This window comes from Piliocolobus tephrosceles, chromosome Y, assembly GCF_002776525.5.
Source record: "Piliocolobus tephrosceles isolate RC106 chromosome Y, ASM277652v3, whole genome shotgun sequence".
NCBI classification, from domain to species: Eukaryota; Metazoa; Chordata; class Mammalia; order Primates; family Cercopithecidae; genus Piliocolobus; species Piliocolobus tephrosceles.
In genome coordinates, this window is record NC_045456.1 from 20,087,768 (window position 1) to 20,113,139 (window position 25,372).

At 46.7% G+C, this 25,372-nt stretch overlaps 1 long non-coding RNA gene across 1 annotated transcript; it reads right to left on the reverse strand.

Annotated features, from left to right (window-relative positions):
* Positions 1 to 719: 719 nt before the first annotated feature.
* LOC113223395 lies at positions 720 to 24,269 on the reverse strand. The gene is made up of 3 exons (XR_003308728.1): positions 24,230 to 24,269; positions 4,684 to 4,725; positions 720 to 986 (listed from the first exon to the last, which is right to left on the reverse strand). It is a non-coding gene; the product is annotated as an uncharacterized LOC113223395 (long non-coding RNA).
* Between the last annotated feature and the right edge of the window lie 1,103 nt (positions 24,270 to 25,372).

Consider the following 25,372-nt stretch of genomic DNA (forward strand, 5'->3'; position numbering starts at 1 on the left):
CCAGCCTGGGCGACAGCGAAACTCCGTCTCAAAAAAAATTAAATAAAATAAAAAATAAAATAAATAAATAAATAAATTGAAGCAAAATGTACATATAATTAACCATTTAAAAGTGAACAATTCAGGGGCATTTAGAACATTCACAATGTTGTGCAGCCATCACCTGTGTACTTCCAGAGCACTTTTGTCCCCCCCCAAAAAAAACCTGGATTTTATCAAGCAGTCACTGTCCCTTTCCCCTCCAGCCCCTGGCAGTCGTGACACTGCTTCTGGTTCTAGGGATTCGCCTATTCTTGAAATTTCATCTTCATAAAAATATACACTATGTGATTATTTGTTTCTGGCTTTTTTTCTCTTTGTAAAATGTTTTTGAGGCTCAACCACTTTGTATCAATTTTCAGTGCTTCATTCCTCTTCAAGGCTAAATAATATTCCATTGTGTGGATGGACCACATTTTGTTTATTCATTTCTTCCACTGATGAACATGTGAGTTATTTCTGCCTTTTAGCTATAATGAATAGTGCTGCTGTGAACATTTGTGTACACATTTTTCTTGGAACCCTTGTTTTCAATTATTTTGAGTACATACCTAGGAGTGGAATTGCTGGTTCGTAGAGTAATTCTATATTTAACTTTTTGAGAATCCACCAAAGTATTTGTTCACAGTGGCTGTACCATTTTAGACTCCCACCAGCAATGTACAAACATTGCAGTTTTGTCACATCCTTGTCAACACTTGTTATTTTCCATTTTAGATTTTAGCCATCTCAGTGGTGCTTCACTGTGGTTGTGATCTGCATTTCCCTAATCACCACATTTTGCTTTCAATATCTACTATCTGGTACAGTTTTTGCATCTTCTTCATACACCCCACAGTTCTATAAAACATCCTCAACTATCCCTCCATAAGCATCAGTTCAAGGACATTGCCTCAGTTTTTCCCAGCCAAAGAGTCACTCACCTGAGTTTGGCTTCTTGGTGGGTTCTGTGAACAAAGAGAGAAAATAAATGCAATATGCATTGAAGATTCATCAGAAGCACAAAGAAAGGCCATGAACACCCTGATGAAAGATGAAAAGGTAGTGACAAAGCAATACAAAGTAAATGATATGGACACAAATTCCATGTTGTATTCAGAAAAAAAGCAAGAAAACACCCTTAAAATCCATTCAAAAACAATCCACCCTTGAGGCTGTGAGGATGCCCACAGGATGGCCAAAGTAGCTGAGAACATCCAAGACAAGTAAGTGAGCTACCTGCCCGTAGAGGAACCATAGAGCTGGACGGTGGAGAGCAGGGTAGGGGGAGGCAAAAGAAAAGATGGAGAAAGACTTTCAGCTTCTAGAATGATGGCTTTTCTCACTTTCTTTCATTCACTCATTTTTTCATTCAGCAAGCATGTATTGCATGGATGTGGATATCAGGTCAGGAGTGCTCAGGGTGCAGCCTGTGACCACCCTGCTCAGTGAACCTGGGTGTGCAATGCGGGTGAGCAGACAGGGGCACGAGGAAGTTTGAGGAAGATGGCTCAAAGGAGGTAGAGTCGGCCATGGCTGGGAAAATTGGAGCTTCAGGGCTGTGCAATGGCCAGACTTCTTCCAAACAGAGGAAACAGTGTATTTGAAAGTATGGTTCACATAACAGCCTCGCATTGCCTTGGTAGGAGGAAGCTGGAACACAGGGGTATGTGTGTGGTGGGAGCATTCACTGGGGGTGCAGAGACTGCAAACAGGAGAGTCTGAAGCTCCAAAGGGGACATACAATTTCGCATGTCCTGTATTTTAATTGAAGGTTTCCCATCGCCTTTTCTCCTTCCTGTCACCTCCCTCTCCCTTCCTGCCCTCCCTTCCTCCTTCCTCCTCTCCTTCCTTCCTTCTCTCCTTTCTTCCTTCTCTCCTTTCTTCCTTCTCTCCTTTCTTCCTTCTCTCCTTTCTTCCTTCTCTCCTTTCTTCCTTCCCTCTCTCCTTTTCCCCCTTCTTCTTTTCTTCTTCCCCACCCTCCTTTCTTCCTTCCTCCCCTCCATCCTTTCTTTTCTCCCTCTCTCCTTCCTTCCCTCCATCCTTCCTTCTTTCTTTCTTCTCCTTCTTCTTCCTTTCTTCCCCCATCTGTCTTTCTTTCCTTCCCCCGCTCCTTTCTTCCTTTCTTCCCTTCCTCCTTCCTTCCTCCCCTCAGTCTTTCACTATCTCATCTCCTTTCTTCTTCCTTCCTTCCCTCCATCGTTCCCTCCTTCCTTTTCTTCCCTCCTTCTTTCCATCCTTTTTTCCTCCCTCCCTCCCTCTTTTCCTCCCTCCTTTCATTGTTTCCTTCTCTTTTCTTGCTTCTCTTCCTTTTCCCTTCCTTTCTCCTCCCATCCTCCCTCCCTCTCTCCCATCCTTCCTTTCTCATCTTCTTTTTAAAATGTAAAATTATAAAGATTTTTAAAAATAGTGATACACTCACAGAGTTTCTTAAAGCCCAAGAAGTAGAGACAGTGAAAAGCGAATACCCCACAGTCGCCATACAGGTGACTGTGGTTCCTGTGCACTGGGGCTTCCTTCCCATATGGAAGGGCTGTGGATGAACAGACGCATGCCTGCCCATTCATGGGGGGCTCTTGGGAGCAAAATGATGCATTCAAAGATGTGTTTGCAGGCACTGGCAGTCTTCTAGGTGAGCAATGAAAAGGTAGTAGCAGGTGAGTGGAAAGGAAGTTTATTTCTGTGATTTTTAAAAAATCAACATGAAACTCATGTATCATAAAATTTGACATTTTAAAGTGTACAATTCAATGGTGTTTCATATCTTCACAATACTGTACAATCACCACCTCTATCTGTTCCAGAACAGTTTCATCCCCCCAAAAGGAGACCCCAAAACCATGAGCAGTGCCTCCCTTTTCTCGCCTCTTCCAGCCCAACAATCGCTAAACCACTTTCTGTCTCTCTGAATTTGCCTGTTCTGGATATTTCACATTAAAGGGATCCTACACCCTGTGGCCTTTTGTGCCTGGCTTCTTTCACTGAGCGCATTTTCAAGGCTCGTGTAGCATGTATCAGAACCCCTCTTCCTTTTTACAGCCAAATAATATTCTGTTGCATGGAGGGACCACATTGTGTTCATTCATTCATCTCCTGATGGACTGTTGTGTTGTTTCCACCTTTGGCTTATTGTGAAGATTGCTGCTGTCAACATGGGTACACAAATAGCTGTTTGAGTCCCTGCTCCCAATTCTCCTGGGTACCTGTCTAGGAGTGGAACTCCTGGATCACATGTCAGTGATCTTCCAGATCAGTAACATGTCTTGTTCTGTATCTGAGCCTACCAGCCAGCCCCTCCTTCACTATTGCACAGGGTTCTCTTGCAGCTATGCCTCATTCTTTGTCCAAACCAAATGCTGGTGCCACACACTCGGTCTGAATTTTGGAGAAAATCCCCCAATGCTTCCAAAGTGGTTGCAACCACACACCTGCCTCCAACTCCCACCACTCAGTCTGCCTCTTCCAACAGGGTAGGATTCGACCTTCATCATTTCTAACTTGATGGGAGAAATGGCATCTTCATGTTGGGGTGGGTCATTACATTTTCCTCTTGCACTGACAACAATTTCGTATCTGCTTTGTAGGATCATTATTAGCAAAAACATCACTGTGCGCAGAAAACTGGGAGAGAGATGAGTTCCTATTGTCTTGTTGTCGGCTTTTTAGGATCAGATCTGGTTATCATTCTCTCTTCCTCCAACAAACACCATTATGTAACTGCCCTGGTCAACCAGTTGTTCCCAATGCTAAAGCCCAATGGAGTCTTCCTCTGTGTACATAAAAGTTTATTTTTCTTTCAGAATAAATGTTTGAATCTCAATTAGACTGTCTGCCTCGAGCAGGACTTTCTGCAGGGCCCAGGATGCATATTTTCAGCATTCTGGTCAGTCAGAAACGTTCCAGCTGACCTTGAACTGATGAAACACAGAATGGGAAGATTCCAGGTCCTCAGTACCCTGGAGAAGAAAAACTCACAGCCCCATGAGTGAAGGCAACCAGAGAAGCTGATGGGAGAACAGAATGAAGTGTGCTCTGGGAGGAGAGATTGGAGGCCATGGATTGGGACCAGGGTGTAGGACAATGAGGGATATGAAATGAAGTGTAAAAAAAGCAGAAACTGGGCCGGGCATGCTGGTGCACGTCTGTAATCCCAGCATTTTGAGAGGATTGCTTGAGCCCAGGGGTTCAAGACCAGCCTTGGCAACATAGTGAGAAGCCGTCTCTACAAAAAAAAAGAAAAGAAAAAAAATAGCTTGGCATGGGGGCACACACTTGTTGTTCCAGCTACTTGGGAGGCTGAGGTGGGAAGATCACTTGAGCCAGGAAGTTGAGGCTATGTGGTAAGCTATGATTGCACCACTGCACTCCAGCCTGGGCAACAGAACGAGACTCCCATCTCAGTAAAATAAAATAAAATAATAAAATACTAGCATATTCCCAAACCACAGGTTTAGAAGCACAGACCTACCAAGAAATGAGTCTGAGACATTTAGAGAGTGTGTAAATGTTTGTCTCGAGGCGTTTGTAATCTCCCACGAAGAACAGAGCTCTCAACACCAAGAAATTCCCAACACTGGCCCAATCCAACCCCAAAGTAACTATACAGCTGATGCTGTTAGATCCAAGCTGAAAAGAGAAGGCTCCCCTTGAAATATCGGCACTTACCAGGGTCATCAAGGGCGTCCGCCAAGTCAAAGTCTCTTTGACCTATTGGGAGCAAACAGGGCATAAGTCATCCCATGATAGAAAAGCCAGAATCCCCCTTGTTCCTCACCTCACACTGCTCCCCTCCTCCTGCAAGCCTAGGGTCACCCAGAGCACTAAAACTAACCTGACTATGAGCTACATGGGAGATGCAACCACCACTTCCACCTAGTCCCAGAACATACTCATTACCCAAAAGAAGATCTGTGTCCCCATTCAGCAGTCACTTCCCCTTCTGCCTCCCCAGCCCCTGACAACCACTAATCCACTTTCTGTCTCCATGAATTGTCTGTTCTGCAAATTTCATATAAATAGAATCCTACAATATGTGGTATTTTGTGCCTTGCTTCTTTCACTGAGCATGATGCTCTTGAGTTGCGTTCACGTTGCAACTTGTGTCAGAGCTTCATTCCTGCTCATGGCCAGGAAACTCTGAAGGAAGCCTCTCTCCAAGCACATAAACTTCTCTCCTGGACTCTGGACTGTACCACTCACAGCTTAGGACTGGCATTTCCTGGCCCCCCCTCCCCGCCCCACACAGAGTCTACGTTGAGAGGGGCTGCCCTAGAAGAAGGTGAAGCATAACAATGTGAGGATCCTGGATCCCTGAGAGACTATATGGAGCATAGGACACCTTTGCCACCTCACCTGGCTGCAACACAAAAAAGAGACAAGCTTTTCATTCTTTGGGGGATGTTTGTTATAGCAGCTAGCCTATGCTGACAAATGCAGGGTCAGGAAGCAACCTCTGTGGACAAGCTGAGGTTCCTACCTGATCCAAAAGCAGTTAACCTAATGAATGTGTCTGCAGCAGAGAGAAGAGAACATTCACATCTTTGTGACTCATCATTAAAAACACACTGCAGAATTTGTGAGGATGAAGAGTCCCTCTTGCTGACACATATGCACACCTTGCTCTTGTTCCTCCTTTGCCCCCTGCCAGTACTAACCTTGTAGAGAAAACACCACCAGAGAATTTATCAGGAAGTAGAGGATGCAGCCAGGAGCACATTGAATCAGCAGTTACTATGCATTGGGTTCTGTTGCGGTAATGCCAGGCACCCAAGCATCTCATCCGCCCACCCGAGGATGTTGGTATGACCAGCATGCATATTTCCCAAACGAAGAACCTGAGGTTCCGGAACGTTCAGGGCAAGGCAGGAGCAGAGTCAGAATCTGCAGAATTGTCCAGGGGGGACAACCTCTCACTCAAACACTAAGCCCTGGAGGAGACTAATCCTGGGGGAACCAGGTGAGCCCTCGGTGCTGGGTCTCCCCCGCTCTGATGTCTGTCTCCCTCCCAAAATCTGTCTGCCTGGGTGATGCTTGCTCTGTGGGAAGCTTCGAGGGCTCCAACATAGATTCGTACAGCCTGTGGCATGGCTCCAGCCAGATGCCACCCAGGCAGGTTTGCGGCTCCTTGTGGAGGTAATCAGGGCCTCTCCAGAGCAGAAGGTGCATCCCCAGACAGGAGCCCCTAAGTCAGGACAAAGTCACAAACTTTGGAGGGGAGGGGGACTCTGAGCCCAGGGTACACACGGCAGCTGCCCCTGGGCCCAGACTGGAGGCTGGGAGCTGGTGGTGCCATCGCAGGTCAAACCCCACACAGCCATTTCTCTCAAACTCTGGGTGCCCCACGTCCCTCTCAGATGATGTTCTCTGCTGCCAGTGATCACTGCAGGCTCGCCTTGAAGAACACGCCAGCCCTTCTTTGCTCCCTCCAGCATTCTCCCTATTTGTTGTTGTTTTCTTTTTGTTTGTTTTGTTTTTAGATGGAGTCTCGCTCTGTCGCCCAGGCTGGAGTGCAGTGGCACAATCTCAGCCCACTGCAACCCCCACCTCCTGGGTTCAAACGATTCTCCTGCCTCAGCTCCCTAAGTAACTGGGATTACAGGTGCATGCCATCACGCCCAGCTAACTTTTGTATTTTTAGTAGAGACAGGGTTTCACCATGTTGGGCCAGGCTGGTCTCGAACTCCTGACCTCAAGTGATCTGCCTGCCTTGGCCTCCCAAAATGCTGGGATTACAGGCGTGAGCCACTGCACCTGGCCTCCTCCAGCTCTCTTGGTCATCATGGTCCAAGCTGCTCAGACTGGGCTTGGGGACAGGAGCCGCCTCAGCCTCTTGGATCCGTGCGATATCTCCCCTCCAAGGCTGCCAGTAGTTCCAGTCGAGACACCTGTCCAGGACCCCAAAGCGTCTCAGCTGTGCACGCACCCTGAGAATTTACATTCCAATCTGTGTTCACCGTTGACCAATATCTTTCACTGCGTTGTATCTCGGCCCATCCCAGCAATTCCAGGCATCCCCTCAGCAACTACTTAACAATCTCCTCCCAATCCGTGCACCCGGCCACTCCCTGCTGTTGCCCTAAATAACCAAAGGCCTCAGTGTTATCTCTCCCCTCCCAGCCCCTCCTCTCTGAAATGCTGTTGCATAAAACAGGCAGGTGGCATGGGAGGGCTGCAGACAGCGCGTCTCATCCTGCGGCAGGAGGCCAGGTTGCAGCGGAGGCTCCTTCAGCTTTGAGAGGCTCTGGATGACCCTGGGGGATGACAGGAATTGAGGGTGGGGAGTGTCACAGAGGAAGTGGAGCCTGGGGGTTTTAGGCTTTGCTTGCTTTCAGGGGTTGCACTGCAGCCAGAAGTTGCTACATTCATGACTCACACACACGAGGCTGTTGTCGGTCACACCCAGACCTCGTTACATAAACAAGGCGGACTCCGGCCAGCATCAGGCGGCCTGGGCACTGAGACAGTCTCCAGTCCTGCACGCCAGGCGGGAAACCTATCTCCCAGGCAGGGCCCCCGTCCTCTCTCCTCTCCAGGGAAGTTACAGCAAAGCCACGGCTGGGGTCCTCATGGGCCTGGAGTAAGAACCCTGGGCTGGGAGATGTCCCAGGTAGAGATGCTAACTCCGGGGTCTCTGTCTCCAAGGTCGGGGTTGCACATGGTGCTATTGCTTTCACGGGGTTTATTTTCCACCGGGAACATAAGACGGGGCAGGGACAGGAGATCTGTTTCCGATTTGTTCTGCTTATACTTAGTGAACTCAGCAGCTTTTAATCAAATCCTTGTGTTCTAGGATCCCTAAACCCCCAAGAAGAAAGCGGCCTCATTTTGTGCTGGGACTGTGACAATGGTCCTCGGTTGCTGGCATCCTGGAGATGTCGATTAAGTGGCTCCTGTTGGTGGGTGGGAGGGCCGAGCGTTACACATGAGCCCCCGGTAAAGCTGTGCTCAGGACCCCAGCCATGTGACACAGCGCTTTGAAGCCTTCTTCTGTTGCCCGCAGTCACCAAACCCCTCTTGGGCCCAATTCCACCTCTGCTAGATTCAAAGATGCTTCTTATTGGAGTTCCCCTGCCCCCCACCCAAATTCCTTACGTTGATTCAGACCTACATGTGGTTCAGGCTTACGAAACAATACCGCCAAGTGCAGGCCTCAGCAGCAGCCTCAGAAGCAGAAGTTTCTCTCGGAACTTCTCCAGTCCCCCTGTCTCTGAGTCCCATTCTCCCCTGAGGCACCGAAGGAACTACAATCCCTCTTCCCAAGACGGGTCCCAGAAACAAGAACGCCTCTCCCCCAAAGCCAGCCATAAAACCTAAAAACAGGACTCTAACTTTCCCTCTATCCTATCTGTATAAAGAGTGGCACAGGCCGGGTGCAGTGGCTCACGCCTGTAATCCCAGCACTTGGGAGACCGAGGTGGGCGGATCACAAGGTCAGGAGATCCAGACCATCCTGGCCAACATGGTGAAACCCCGTCTCTACTAAAAATACAAAAATTAGCTGAGCGTGGTGGCGGCGCCTGTAATCCCAGCTACTCAGGAGGCTGAGGCAGGAGAATGGCGGGAACCCGGGAGGCGGAGAGTGCAGTGAGCCCAGACTGCGCCACTGAACTCCAGCCTGGCAACAGAGTGAGACTCTGTCTAAAAAAAACAAAAAAGAGAGAAAGAGAGAGGCCCAGAAGAATCTAGATACACAGGCCTGGCTGGGTTTCCCCGCTCAGACCTTCAGCATTGGATCAGGCCCTTTTTGTCCAACCCTATTTCTACACAGCTATCCAGCCTTGGTTGAACCAAAGCACAAAAATAGACAATCTCCCCTTGTAACTTGGGGTCTTCATTCTGAAGGCTCCCCTGTATACACATTAAATACATTTGTATGTCTTTTCTCCAATTAATCCATCTGCTTCATGTCCATGATTTTCAGTAACACTTCAGGGGCCACGACCCCAGAAAGTCAATATAACAAACAGCAATTTTGCCAAGCAAAGAACGTGCCGTTGCTCAAATAATAATAATGCAATGTCAAGGCCAATGCCCACTGAACATTAGCTGCCACCAGCACAGCTGCCACGCAGCACAGGAGAGCAATCAACCCACAGCAAAACCTCTGCTTCCCACTGAATTATTTACCTCAATCTAAAGAAGAAAATCAGCTCCCGGCAGGCTCTGAGCAGAAAATAAAAAGGAATACACAGAGAGTGTCTAAATCCCTGACCCCAATTACAGCTATTGCCAGCAGAATTTGTACACCATGGAATTGAATTAGAGTCAACTGCAGTCATCACAGGACGTGCAACCACATTAGTAAATTCACACAGGCTCTTCTGTTTCACTATTCAATCTAATATCCTTTGATCTGTGTGCCCTGGAGAAACAAAGCCCTTTAAAGCAATTGTTCTCTTCCTTCCTTCCTTCCTTGCTTCCTTCCTTCCTTCCCTCCCTCCCTCTCTCTTTCTTTCTCCTTCTTTCTTTTTCTTCTTTTATATAGAACCTCACTATGTTGCCCAGGCTGGAGTACAATGGCATAGTCTCAGCTCACTGCAACCTCCGCCTCCCAGGTTCAAGCGATTCTCCTGCCTCAGCGTCCCAGGTAACTGGGATTACAGGCGACTCCCACTATGCTCAGCTAGTTTTTTTTTTTATTATTTTTAGTAGAGATGGGGTTTCACCATGTTGACCAGGCTGGTCTCGAACTCCTGACGTCGTGATTCGCCCACCTTGGCCTCCCAAAGTGCTGGGATTACAGGCATGAGCCACCGTGCCTAGCCTTTTTTTTGTTTTTGATATCGAATCTCACTATGTTGCCCAGGCTGCCGTGCAATGGCACAATCTTCGCTCACTACAACCCGTACCTCCCTGGTTCGAGCAATTCTCCTGCCTCAGTCTCGTGAGTAGCTGGTAATACAGGTGCATGCCACTATGCCCAGGTAATTTTTGTATTTTTAGTAGAGACGGAGTTTCACCATGTTGGCCAGGGTGGTCTTGAACTCCTGGCCTCAAGTGGTCCACCCGGCCTCGGCCTCCCAAAGTGCTGTAATTACAGGCATGAGCCACTGCCCCCGGCCTGTTTTTTATTTCTTTACATAGGATTGTACTGGTTTTCTCTGAAGTGTGGGTTCATTTAAAGCAATCTTTCTGGGGTCAGCTGCTGCAGTTGAAGCCACTTAGTGGGTCTTAAACCCATAGAACCCTTCTCAGCTTGAGGAAGCCCACAGGGGGAAAGTTCTGAGGTTCTACAAAGCTGGCACAGGGACCCCGAGAAGAACAAATCTTAACTTCCTTCAGGCAAATCCTAAGGTTTCTCTTTGACTCCAGTTCAGCAATTAAAAAATAGATATGTGAATATATAGAAAGCATATGATAATGGTTCTTGTGACTGAACTTGTTACTGGAAAGGGTCTGAAATCAGACCCCAGGAGAGCGTTCTTGGATCTTGCACAAGAAAGAATTTGCAGCGAGTCCATAAAATGAAAGTAAGTTTATTAGGAAAGTAGAGGAATAAAGAATGGCGCAGTCTCAGCTCCATAGAGCTGCCCCAGGGCCACTGGTTGCCCATTTATATGGTTATTTCTTGATGATATGTTAAACAAGGAGTGGATTATTCCTGGCTCCTCTTTTTAGACCGTAGAGGGTAACTTCCTGACCTTGCCATGGCATTTGTAAACTGTCATGGCGCCGGTGGGAAGGTAGTAGTGAGGACCACCAGAGGTCACTCTCGTCGCCATCTTGGATTTGGTAAAATGTGGCCAAATTCTTCACAGCAAGCTGTTTCATCCGTAAGCTGTTTCACCTGAATCTTGTGCCAGCTTCTCATCTCATCCTGTACCTTTAGAATGCCTTGACCATCAGGGAATGCAGCCCAGCAGCTCTCGGCCTCATTTTACCCAGCCCCTACTCAAGCTGGGGTTGCCCTGGTTCGAACACCTCCAACAAACTAAACTCAGCTCCACCAGCCCAGTGCAGTAAAGGCGAACACTGCCATCGGGATTGCAGTGTAAGGAAGTGAGGGGTTTATTCCAAGCTATTTAGAGGGCATCAAGCAACTTCCTTGATGCCTTAAGACCCAACCCCCTGGGTGGCCAGCAGGTGAGGGTTTCCAATGGCAAGGAGGCAGAGGTTACAGGCAAAGCCATAATACCTGCAGGCTATACATTGCTTTGACCTAAAACGGCGGGATACCTGGAAGCAGGGGCTTAATGTGGATTCAAAGCTTCTCTGATTTGTCATCGGTTAAGGAGGTGAAGCTTTGTGTGAACATTTGGGGTCAGCAAAAATGAATGCTAGTTTTGGCTCATGGGTGTGATTTCCACCAGCACCTCCCTGCACCCCCCCTGCACACCCCTCCTGCCACCATGCGCTCCAGGGAAGGAATTTAGAACAAACATTGGCAATAAGAATTCAGGCCTCAGTTTCTCTTACTCGACTACGAGCCAGCAGATGGCGTTTTTTATTTGGCGGGGGTCTGGGTTCCTGAAGATCAACTCAGGGCCATATAGTAAGATGTTATCTTGGCTGGGCATGGTGGCTCACACCGGGAATCCCAGCACTTTGGGAGGCGGGGGTGGGCAGATTACCTGAGGTCAGGAGTTCGAGACCAGACTGGCCAATATGCTGAAACCCTGTCTCTACTAAAAATACAAAAATTAGGGCGTAGTGGCGCGTACCTGTAGTCCCAGCTATTTGGGAGGCTGATGCATGAGAATCGCTTAACCCAGGAGGTGCCAGAGGTTGCAGTGAGCCGACTGAACCACTGCACTGCAATCTGGGTGACAGAGCAAGACTCCTCTCAAAAAAGGATGTTATCTTTAGTCTTTACAGGAAACTAAACCTCTTGAGGTCCTTTCTTCCTTGGCTGTTGTTCTACGCTACAATCACCTTCTTGCTTATTAAGCTGCTCCATGTGCTTCTCAAGGCCAGTGAGGTGCCTGGAATTTCCCTTGACATTTCCCTTGAAGGAACTCAAGGTTTTCCCTTATTTCCATGCTAGGGAGAGTGCCTGGAAGGCCCCGAAGAGGCTCTATCTCACTCTCTCCCAGGACGGTATGATTCACAGAATAGAAAACATTAAATAATATGACTGGGTTAGGACTAGGTGACAACAGAAAGTGACAAGGAAGGCTGCTGCTCCAATGGGGAATCTTATTCCCAGTGGGCCTTATTTGCCAAGGGATGAGTTCCACTTTATCCCCATGGATAAGATGAAATCCCTTCTGTTTTCTAATTGGTTATGAAGTTTTTGTTTGCAGCAGGGCAGGAAATCAAACACAGCTGGAGTGTCCTGCATACCTCAACATGAATATCCAGGGAACTCCCTAACACTCAAGCTCACCGCGGCTGTAGACGCCGGAGCTAAGCAGGCCGCCCTGGTGCATGATCTGCTCCTCAGAACCCATGAATCCTCCACAGTCTTGGCATCCGAGCAGCCCAGCCTCTCCCCAGAAAGTCAACCAATTGGCCCCGCTCTTGACTTCCCAGTGACCATATTATGCAATTGCAGATTGAAGCTCTGTTAGAGCAACCATTGGTAATGAGAATTCAGGCCTCAGTGTATGTCTGTAACACAGCAGACAGTGTCTCCAGAGGTTGAAGTATTTTGTTTCAAAGAGGAAGGAATGATCATTCATCACAAAAGGCAAGACATCTTTGGTGCAAGGAAAACTTGAGGAAAATACCACAGACCATGCAATGGGGCACAGGTCAATGGTGTGTGGTAAACCAGTCTTCCCAGAGTGGCATGCACTTGGATCCTCAGGACATAGGTGACACACAGACTATGCTTCAGCAGGTCTGGCTGGGCCCAAGGCATAGTGATTCTCGTCAGCTCCTGGGGGGTGTCAAGGCTACAGATCCATGGATCTCACTTTGCAGGACAGAGGCTTGGTAATGGCTTCCCAGAGTTGCTACAATAAAATCCCAAAGACTGGGCAGCTTAAATAACAACCTCGATTCCCCCACAGTCCTGGAAGCTGGAAGTCTGAGACCAAGGTGTGGGCAGGGCCAGTTCCTCCTGAGGCCTCTCTCCTGGGCTTGTAGATGCTGTCTTCTCCATGAGTCCCCATGTGGTCATCCCTCTGTGTATGTCCGTGTCCTCATCTCCTTTTCTTATGAGGTGTCCTAGTCCATTTCAGGCTGCTGTCACAGCATACCATAGACTGGGTGGCTTATAAGCAACAGACATTGATTCTCCCACAGTCCTGGAGGCTGGAGGCCAGAGGTCTGAGATCAAAGTGTGGGCAGGGCTGGTTCCTCTTGAGGCCTCTCTCCTTGGGCTGTAGATGCCATCTTCTCCCTGTGTCCTCACAGGGTCGTCCCTCTGTGTGTGTCTGTGTCCTCATCTCTTCTTATGAGATGTCTTCGTCCATCTCAGGCTGCTATCACAGAATACCATAGGCTGGGTGGCTATACACAAAACACATCGATTCTCCCACAGTCCTGGAGGCTGGACAGCTGAGATCAGTGTATGGGCAGGGCCATTTCCTCCTGAGGCCTCTCTCCTGGGCTTGGAGACGCCGTCTTCTCCCTCTGTCCCCATGTGATCCTCCTTCTGTGTGTGTGTCTGTGTCCTCATCTGCTCTTCTTATGAGATGTCTTAGTCCATTGCAGGCTGCTATCATGGAATACCATAGGCTGGGTGGCTTAGAAACAACAGACATTGATTCTCCCAGAGTTCTGGAGGCTGGAATTCTGAGATCAAGGCATGGGCAGAGCTGGTTCCTCCTGAGGCCTCTCTTCTTGACTTGTAGATGCCATCTTTTCCCTGTGTCTTTACCGGGTCATCCCTCTGTGTGTGTGTGTGTCCTCATCTCTTCTTTTTATAAGTACCCCAGTCCTATTAGATCAGGGCACAACCTCCTGAGCTTATCGTACCCCTCTCACCTCCTTAAAGACCCCACCTCCAAACACAGTCACGTTCTGAGGTCCTAAGGATTAGGCCTTCAATACATAAATTTTGGAGGCGCACAATTCAGCCCTTACAGAGTTAACTCATTCATTGGAATACGAATGTGCTTGTCCACTGTGGCTGCTGCCATAGCAAAGTCCCAGAGACCAGGCTGTTTAAACGGTGGACATTGATAGGCCTGGAGGCTGGAAGTCTGAGATCAAGGTGTGGGCAGGGCTGGTTCCTCCTGAGACCTCTCTCCTTGGCTTGTGGATGCCGTCTTCTCCCTGTGTCCTCACAGGGTCATCCCTCTGTGTGTGTCTGTGTCCTCATCTCTTCTTTTTATAAGGTCTGCAGTCCTGTTGGATCAGGGCCCAATGTAGTGACCTCATTTTGCCTGAATCACCTCTTTTTTTTTTTTTTTTTGAGACAGAGTCTCGCTCTGTCGCCCAGGCTGGAGTGCAGTAGCGTGATATTGGCTCACTGCAACCTCTGCCCCCCAGGTTCAAGCGATTCTCCTGCCTCATCCTTCCAAGTAACTGGGGCTACAGGCATGCCCAGCTAATTTTGTGTGTGTGTGTACTTTTTGTATTTTTAGTAGAGATGGGATTTCACCGTGTTAGCCAGGATGGTCTCCATCTCCTGACCTCATGATCTGCCTGCCTCAGCCTCCCAAAGTGCTGGGATTACAGGCCTGAGCCACTGCACCCCGAACCACCTCTTTAAAGACCCCATCTCCAAACACAGTCACAATTGGAGGTCCTGCAGGTTAGAACTTCCATTTGTAAAATTGAGGAGGGTACAATTTGGCTCACAACAGAGTTAAACCATGGGACATGGTCAACAACAATGGGGATGCCATTGGACAGCCTGGTTCAGTGGAAACAACCAGAGTTTGGGAATCTGGAGAGAGAGTTTCATCTCAGCAACATCACATGCCTGGCCCATGCCCTGAATAATACTCTTCCTTAATTTTTTTTTTTTTTTTTTTTTTCCTGAGACAGTCTTACTCTGTTGCCCAGGCTGGAGTGCATTGGTGCAATCTCGGCTCACTGCAGTGCAATGGTGCAATGTCAGTTCACCTCTGCCTCCCGGGTTCAAGCAATTCTCTCACCTCAGCCTCCTGAGTAGCTGGGATTACAGGCACATGCCTCCATGCCCAGATCAGCCCAGAATCCAGCCACATGCAGATTCTGGATCAGCAGGTCTATGTGGGGCTATAATTGCGTTTTATTGTGATTATAATACAATAAGAAAATATTTTTTAGAAAAACCTCAGGAGGCATTCATTCGGGTTTAAGGAAATGTTTTTAGGTTGAAATGCACTTCTTTCTTTTTCTTTGTTTTCTTTTCTTTTCTTTTTTTTCCTTTCTTTCTTCTTTCTTTCTCTTTCTTTGTTCTGCTTCTGCTTGTTCCTCTTTCTCTTCCTCTTCTTCCTCCTCCCTTTCCCCTTCCTCCTTCCCTCTTCCTCTTCTTCCTCTTCTTTTTCTTTCTTCTTCTTCCTCTTTCTCTTCCTCTTCCCCTTCCTCTCCTTCTCCTCCTCCTCCTTCTCTTCCTTCTTCTGACAAGGTCTAGCTTTGTTGCCCTGGCCGCAGTGCAGTGGTGCAACCATAGTTCACTGCAGCCCTGAACTCCTGAGCTCAAGTGATCTGTCTGCCTCAGCCTCCCAAGTAAGGAAAACAAATATATTTTAGATAGATAGGTCAATAGATAGGTAGATGGGATATATGATAGAGAGAAAGAGAGAGAGAGAGAGAGATATTGGAGATAGATATTGGAGATAGATAAAGATAGATGAACAGATAGATAATAGAGAGATAAAGAGATGATAAACAGATAGGTAGACTTTTGAGATAGATGAAAGACAGATGGAGATACAGGTATATATAGAGTTAGATATAAACATATCTTATTGGTTCTATTTCTTTGGAGAAACTTGACTCATATACATATTAACAAAAGATCAAGAAGAAGAAAAATTTAAAAATCACCCCAATCCCAGCATGTGCTGTTTTTTGGGAGACAGATAGATTTGCAAATGTTTTTTAAGCTTTTATAAAATCTAATTTTGCCACATAAAAATGTGAAGATTTTTGTGGATGCGATAACTCCTCTTGGGTTTTTAAACATCTGAAGCGCTCCCAGAGGCTGGGATTCACAGGCCACAGCAGAGTTTCCCAGCCTCAGCACTGTGGCTGGACACATCGCTGACAGGTGTAAGTGCCTCTGGCCCCTGATGCATCAGGGGAATTCCCAGAAGCTGAGCAGTGTCTGGGAGAGTGCCATCTGGAGGCAGAACCCCACTTTTCTACCCTCTGTGTACCAATAAGAGAGAGGAAGATGACCGGAATGGGGGGGCCTCAAAGGAAGGGTCAGTTGTTATCCAAGGAAGGGGAGACATTTCCTGGACTATGTGCTCCAATATTTGCCAGATGTCTTCATACTCAGGTGCCAAATAGCCATAGACTGTTTCTGCACAGCCCCTTCCTACTCCAACAAAGAAACTATGGAATGCTTAGCTTCTGGGTTATATGTGCAATGGCTCTATGTCGTATGAGCGAAAGATACTACAAGTGCATTCTGACAGTAAGATCCATTTAAAAATGCCCCAGGCAACTATACCGTTCCTCCTATACTATACAGTACAACTATACCTCCAGGCAACTCTACCTCCTATAGTGTACAGGAGCATGACATTTCCAACCTGTCCCCTTTCCCAGGGTTAGAAGTTATGACTAACAGCAGGTTCTCCACTACAGCACTAATGACACTTGGAGCTGCATAACTCTTTGTCATGGGTGCTGTCCTGTGTACTGTAAGGTGTTGAACAACATGCCTTGTCTCCACCCACCAGATGCCAGAACACCCATCCCAGTGCAACTACCAAAATTGTTTCCAGACATTGCCAAGTGTTACTTGAGGAACACAATTATCCCTGGGTAGCAGAAAAATGTCATAGATAGATGATGGACAGCTAGATAAATAGGTTGATAGATGGATGGATAGATAGTAGATAGATAAATAATCAGATAGATAGATAGAGAGTTGAATAGTTGGAGAAGTAGGTAGAAAGATATATACATAGATACATAGATAATAGAGACAACAGTTGGATAGTTGGAGAAGTAGGTAGAAAGATAGGTAGATAGATGTTAGATAGAGAGATGATAGATGATAGACATGAGAGTTGGTTAGGGAAGTAGATAGATAGACAGACAGATAGATAATAGAGATGAGAGTTGGATAGTTAGATAAGTAGGCAGAATGATAGATGATAGACAATCAATAAATGAGAAAATTTTTGACAGACAGATCAACACATAGATTAGATAGATAGTAAGTGGATATAATAGAGACAGATAGATCAATGGATAATGATAGATAGATAGATAGATAGATAGATAGATAGATAGATAGATAGATAGATATAGATAGATAGATGACAGAAAAATCATTGACAGAGATAGATAATAAACGACAGGTAGAAAAATCATTGACATAGATAATCAATAAATGACAGATAGATAATAGGTGGATATAGTAGAGACAGATAGGTAGATGATAGATAGATCTATAGATAGGCAGACAGACAGACAGTATCTCTCATGCTAAGGCAAGATTCCTCAACCTCAGTCTTACTGACACATGAGGTTGGATCATTATTTTCTGTGGGGCGTCCTGTGCACTGCAGGGTGTTGAGCAGCATCCCTGGGCTCCACCCACTAGATGCCAGGAGCATCCCTGCCTCAAGATATTGACAAGTGTCCCTGTGGATAAACATGATCCCTGGTTGAGAATGGCTGGATGGCAGCATCTGTACCTGGGGGTGTCTCCTTGGGCCTGCATAGATTGAATGACACATCACCGAATTGGAGACCACAGAGCTGCCTCCCCACTGTGGCAGGGATCCATGAGACTCCACCCAAAGGTAACCAGATGGTTGCACAGAGTCATCATCTCTTAAAAGAAGCACATAGCTCCGCTTGGGCATCACCTGGGGTGCTTCTTAAGATGCAGGTCTCCCAGCTCCCAAATGCCCGACCCACACCTACTGAATAAAGATCTCAGTGGGTAGGGACCGGGGTAGTGCTTTTAATACCTCCTCCCTTCAAGGTGATGACCTGCACATCAAAGACAGAGAATCACTGCACTAAATGGCTGCAATGCCCAAGGTGACAATGACAGGGAAATGACCCATTTGTGGTTCCCTTTCCAAGCTACAAATGTGCTAGATCAAAGGATGATTGCAGAGAAGGAGGGGGCAGGGAGAGAGGGGGCACCAGAATGGAAGCAAGTCAAGAAAAATATAACTGAGACATAGGATGAGGCTGGCGTGGTTTGGGGTTCTGTACCCTGGCATGGTATGGCTTCTCACCTTAGGCGATCATCATAACTTTTTTGTTTTTTTTTTTTTTTGAGATGGAGTCTTACTCTGTCACCCAAGCTGGAGTGCAGTGGTACAATCTCAGCTCATTGCAACCTCTTCCTCCCGGGTTCAAGCGATTCTCCTGCCTGAGCCTCCTGAATAGCTGGGATTACAGACACCCCTCCACCATGCCTGCCTAATTTTTGTGTTTTTAGTAGAAACAGTGTTCTGCCATGTTGGCCAGGCTGTTCTCAAACTCCTGACCTCAAGTGATCCACCCAGCTCGGCCTCCTAAACTGCTGGGATTACAAACATGAGCCACTGTGCCCGGCCCACAACTTCCCCATATCCCAGTTTTTAGAAGTAAACTAAACAGCCTGTGACAACCTAATGCAGCAAGTAATGGAAAATACTTGGCGCAACACCTGACTTATCTTTACTCAACAGGAAGTACTCAGAAATACGATGTGCTACTGTTCAGAGTTCTGAGTGGTCTTTTTCATAAGTTTTTTTAGCCTCTACATAGAAACACAGCTCTGTACAAATGCACACACATTTTAAGTCCTGTTGATACGGACAGGAGGCAGGAAGATACTAGATAGAAGAGGGCAGTTCCCCAGCAAAGGCCCCACCCTCAAGCCTGCAAACCTGTAGTCCTAAATGGAAACAGGCATTCCTATTTTTGTGCCCAAATGTTGCCTTTTGACCCACCATGCCCCCCTGTCCTGTACCCATATAAACCCCAAACCCCAAACCCCAGAACCCACGTGCAGACAGACTGATGAGCAGAAAAGCAGAGGAATTGAAGAGCAGCACAGCAGAGAAGGAGAGAAGAGAAGGAATATCTGAACACTGAGAGGTGTTCAGCTGGGGATGGCTGGAGAAGAGATCAGCCGCAGGACAACCAAACTCCAGGGGAAGATCATCTTCCCACTCCATCCCCTTTCCAGCTCCCCAACCATCCCGCTGAGAGTCACCTCCATCTGGCAACAAACATTTCTGCATTTACCATCCTTCAGTTTGTTCGTGTGACCTGATTCTTCCTGGATGCTGGACGAGAACCCCGGTACTGGCCGGGTGTGGTGGCTCAAGCCTGTAATCCCAGCGCTTTGGGAGGCTGAGACGGGCGGATCACGAAGTCAGGAGATCGAGACCATCCTGGCTAACATGGTGAAACCCCGTCTCTACTAAAAAAATACAAAAAACTAGCTGGGCATGGTGGCGGGCACTGTAATCCCAGCTACTTGGGAGCCTGAGGCAGGAGAATGGCGTAAACCGGAAGGCAGAGCTTGCAGTGAGCTGAGATCCGGCCACTGCACTCCAGCTTGGGCGACAGAGCGAGACTCCGTCTCAAAAAAAAAAAGAACTCGGGTACCAAGAGGACACTGAGCTAGTTAATACTTAAGCCACCTGCAGATGGCAGAGCTAAAAGAGCACCGTAACACACCCACTGGGGCTTCAGGGCTCACAGGCACCCACCCCTAGATGCTACTGTGGGGCCCAGAGCTCAAAAACACTCATGCTAGCTGCTGTATCTGCCTATCTGCAAGCTCTGCCTCCCATAAGAGGTTTTAGTGTGTGGTGGTCAAACAGATGAACCACATCCCTGTCGCACGTCCTGTGAGGGGGGTCAGGGAACTCTCAGGCTTCAAATCTGATAAGGGAATAATGTACAATAGACTTGGAAGAGACTGTCTTAGCTAGTGTATATCCTGGACATGTATCCTTTTCTTTTGTTTTATTTTTAATTGATGCATAACAGATGTACATAGCTTCAGGGTACATGTAATAACTTAATACATTTATATAATTTGTAAAGATCAAATCAGCATACTTGGGATATCCATCCACCTTAAATATTTGTCTTTTCTTCATATTAGAACCATTTCAACTCTTCTATTTTGAAATCTACAATAGATTATTGTAAACTAAAGTCACCCTACTGATTATCTAACACTAGTGCTTATTTCTTCTATCAAACCCTATAATTTTCCTTTTTTCCCTCAATAAATGACATTTCATACACTGCCCTTTGAGGTTTCCACTTCTGGTTCTCAGCTGTTAGAAGACCTGATTGTGTCTCATGTTCCTTCATGTCCCTCTGGATTTGATGGCAAATACTAATTAAATACAGTGCAAATGTGGGGCGGCTAAAATGTCAACCTCTACTAGGAATATGGCCATATTCTTATTATTATCTTGTTTTGTATTGATAATTTAGTAATCATAATAATGATTATAGTATATTAACCATTAACAATACTCTGTTTTCTGTATTTAATTTAAAGTTCCGGGATACAGATGCAGGATGTGCAGGCTTGTTACATAGGTAAACATGTGCCATGGTGGTTTGCTGCACCTATCAACCCGTCACGTAAGCATTAAGCCCCACATGCATTAGCTATTTATTCTGATCAATAATCTGTTTTCTTAAGTACTTCATAGCAATCATCCCACCAGCCTTGCAGAATGTTTCTGGGATCTTGGGAATGTGCTCCATTTCCAGCTGGTGATGGCTGAGGATGTAACAGGGTCATCTGTGCATTTAACGAATTACCCAGGAAATACTCAGCTGTTGAGTTCACATCATCGTATTTACACAGAAGGGCCCTGATCCAGACCTCACTTTCTTTCCAGTCCTTCCTGTAACGTCCCTATGGGGCGCTACTTGTGTCAAAGGCACTGGAACCAGAGCGACTCCATCTTGAAAAGGGGTTGGGCAATAGAAGGCTGAAACCTGCTGGGCTGCATTCCCTGATGATTAAGGCATTCTGAGTCACAGGATGAGATTGAAAGTCTGCACAAGACACAGGTCATAAAGACCTTGCTGATAAAACAGGTTGGAGTAAACAAGCCGGCCAAAACCCACCAAAACCCAGATGGCGACAAGACTGACCTCTGGTGGTCCTCACTGCTACACTCCCACCAGCGCCATGACAGTTACAAATGCCATGGTGATGTCAGGAACTCTGCATGGTCTAAAAAGGGGAGGCAGGAATAATCTACCCCTTCTTTAGCATATCAAGAAATAACCATAAAAATGGGCAACCAGCAGCTCTCAGGGCTGCTCTGTCTGTGGAGTAGCCATTCCTTTATTCCTTTACTTTCCTAATAAGCTTGTTTTCACTTTACAGACTTGCCCTGAATTCTTTATTGAGCGAGATCCAAGAACCCTGTTTTGGGCTCTGGATCCGGACCTTTTTCCTGTAACACTCGGAGAAGTGATGATTCTGATTTTCAGAAGACAAGGCTTGGGATAGAGCAGGATGCTCATTGGATCTTCCCAGAGAGAGCTGCAAGACAGCTCAGATTCTGCTGCCAGCTGCCCCCGTCCAAATCCTCAGTGCCTCAGTTTACCCATATCTGTGAGGGTTAATACTGAATGTCAACGTGATCGGATTGAAGGATACAAAGTATTGATCCTGGGTGGGTCTGTGAGGGTGTTGCCAAAGGAGGTTAACATTTGAGTTAGTGGACTGGAAGGGGCAGACCCACCCTCAATCTGGGCGGGCACCATCTAATCAGCTGCCACTGTGGCTAGAACATAAGCAGGCAGAAAAATGTGAAAAGATACACTGGCCTAGTGTCCCGGCCTACATCTTTCTCCTGTGCTGGATGCTGGAACATCAGACTCCAAGTTCTTCGGTTTTGGAACCTGGACTGGCTCTCCTTGCTCCTCAGCCTGCAGAGGGCCTATTGTGGGAGCTTGTGATCGTGTGAGTTAATACTTAATAAACTCCTCTCTGTATATCTATTTCTACTGCATTAGCTCTGTCCCTCTAGAGAACCCTGGCTAATACACCATCTGTAAAATGACATCAGGCACGACACTCCCGTCATAGGGCTGAGGGACAATCAACTAAGTTAATCCATGCCTAGTGCGTAGGAAGAGCTGGTGTCATTCAAAGAATTTAGCACAGGACACGGTGTGGTGGCTGATGCCTGTAATCTCAAGATTTGGGGAGGCCAAGGCAGGAGGATCGTTTGAGCTTAGAAGTTCAAGTCCAGCCTGGACAACATAGTGAGATCCCGTCTCTACAAAAAGTTTTAAAAACTAGTCAGGCATGGCAGCAAATGCCTGTAGTCCCAGCTACTCTGGAGGCTGAGGTGGGAGATTTGTTTGACCCCTGGGGTGAAGGCTGCAGTGAGCTATGATGGAACCACTGCACTCCACTCTAGGTGACACAGGGGGCCCCTCCCTCAAAAAAAGTTAAAACACATTAAAAAAAGAAAACATTTTATGTCATAAGTACGTTTAATACAACTACCCTTCCAAACGCCATAGCTTAGCCTGACCTGCCTTGAAAGTGCTCAGAACATTTCCATCAGCCAATGGCTGGACAAATCATCTAGCACAAGGTTGACTCTATAATGAGGTTTGCATACCTCACATAATTTAGTGAATATTTTACTGAAAGTGAAAAACCTAATGGCTGTATGGGGCCGGGCACGGTAGCTTACACTTTTAATTCCAGCACTTTGGGAGGCTGAGGCAGGTGGATCACCTTAGGACAGGAGTTCGAGAGCAGCCTGGCCAACATGGTGAAACCTAGTCTCTACTAAAAAACAAAAATTAGCTGGGTGTGGTGGGCAGGCTCCTATAATCCCAGCTACTTGAGCTGCTTGAATCCAGGAGGTGGAGGTTGCAGTGAGCTGAGATTGTGCCGCTGCACTCCAGCCTGGACAACAGAACAACACTACATCTCAAACAAAAAAAAAGAATAGTTTTATGGGTACTCAAAGTACAGTTTTAGTTTGTACTGAATGCATACCAATTTTGCACCATTGTAAAGTTGAAAAATCTTAAATTGAACCATTGTGTCAAACCATCGTAAGTTGGGAACTGTCTGTATACTGCACTTTGTAGAAGTTGATTTGCCCAGGGGGATATGTTTAACCTTTGGCTCTTACTGTGAATGATATAAACTCCTGGAAGTACTTTTCTGGGGAGGTGGGTTTACTGTTGAACATCTCCCTGTAAACAGAAACTAATGAATGCATTGCCGCATCGTCCGCTCACTAGGTGAGATCTGAAGACAGCACGAAATAATAAAAAATTCTCACTGCAGATCCCAGACTATGTCCACCAGGATCTATCCATCCCAGCATTGCCTCTGCCCATAAACAGCCAACTCCAATCTTAATGACATCCAAGTCTTTAAACAGGATAAACAGGAAGTGCTGCCACAGGAACATTGAATGATGTGTTTTCATTCCTAACAGAAATACTTCTCCCTGTTAAGATTCGCCTGGGTATTCCCTTCTCTGGAATCGCCACATTAAAATGACCAAAGAAACTTACTCAATTGTTGTTCAAATCCTATTCTTTATGAATTCATTGGAGTTTCCTAAAGAGGTCCTCACACGAAACTAAAAACTCTGATCTTGGAGTCTGGGACAGCCAGCCTGCAAGTTCTTGTTGAAGTTTTTGATGTAAAACTATTCAGGTGGTTTTAATTTGCAAGAATGAATGACAGTGTTTAGGAAAAGGTTTAAAAATCTGAACAAATGCAACCCTTCTGGCAAACGAATCTCTAATAATCCGCCCCATGGGATGAAGTAGTTTCAGCTCTATTTTTACCATACGGAAATGGTCAGAACTAATTTTTAAAATCAGAAAGAAATGATTGACGTTCCCCACATGCCCAGTCATGCTTGAGTCGTGGAGTTAAATAGGTCGTTTCTTAAACGCTTGGGACACACGGATCCAAACAGGAAAATACGGTGAATATCTAAATTCTATCAGCTAACATCCTGCCCTTCTGGGTCTAATTCCCAGTTTCCAAATTGGAGCAGCCCGTCTTCTCCCTCCCCTCTCAGCCACCCATCGCTCTTAGTCTCCTTTCTAATCCCATTGGGCAAATTATCCCCATTCACTTCATAGCAACTCCTTTGGAAGGAGTTTCTTAAAGCAAGAAGAGAAAAATCCACGCCCAGGCAGATCTCCCTCAAAGCAAAATGCCTCTTACCTCGGGCGTGCATTAGAAAACACAGGAACGCAAGACAAGGAAGTCCCCACCAGTTCTCCATAGTTTACTTCAGGATGCAAGAACCTCAGCGGACTCCCCAGCCACGCGGATTGTGAGATCTGGCCTCTCCACCCTCCTGTTGTTGACTTCTGGTCTCCCAGCTTGGAAGGAAGGGAAGTGATGTCTTCAAGTGGAAAATATGAACCGAGCTGCCGGAAACAAATGGGCTCCAAGCTCAGATCCCCAACTCCACAGCTGAAAACCTGTGGGACCAGTGTAGGCACGCTCAGTCACGTCTCGGAGCCAGCCTCCCCGGGCTGCCCCATCAATCTGCAGCAGCGCAGAGGATGGGGACACTGGGGTGGTTCCCCAGCGCCAACGGGCAGCTCAGGCTTCTGGAAGCCGGCACACTTGCTTGGCAACTCTGCTCGCTGCGGGCGTGGGAGCTGTAGCAACTTCAAAGTCACCAACCCAGAAACCAGAGAAGACACTGGCCGCCTGTATCTTCCTCCTGCAGTACGTGATAGTCCAGTGATACCCAGTGTGGGGCTAACGCACACGTCAGTGCAAAGACCTCAGTTGAAGTCTTGGCTTTTATACCTAACAAACTCAGTGACTTCCGAGACGGATTTATCATCCTCAGCCTTCAGTTGTCTTTGTAGGTGGCAGAACCAATATTTCAGCAGAGACTGTTGTTCAGGAAAAGCAGATGACACGTGGCTTTTGTGTCTTTCACTTAAATCTGAGACATTTTATCTAACTACCAAAATTTACATCTTCTATTTGAAATCTTCTTGGAGAAGAAATATGACTGGATAGCTCAGTTTGATGATTAATCCTGCTTTCACAATGGTTATTATTATATTTTTCCCTGCAGATCTGTGACTGCGTCTAATTTATCCATGTACAACTCGTAGGTTAACCCTTACACTCTACCTACCCCAAAGCAGTAGGCAAGAACTTAAAAAGTTAGCATTTGCAAACAGCTTTGAAGTCCTCTGGTAAATAGATTAACTGCAGGAGAAAGGGGAAAATCAGTCTTAGTAATGAGAGCAGCTTCTGAATTCCCAGAGAAGCAGGATTCATGTCAAACAGACCCAAAAGGAGAAATAAACCTTGGACTTTTCTCTCTGCACTTGTGAG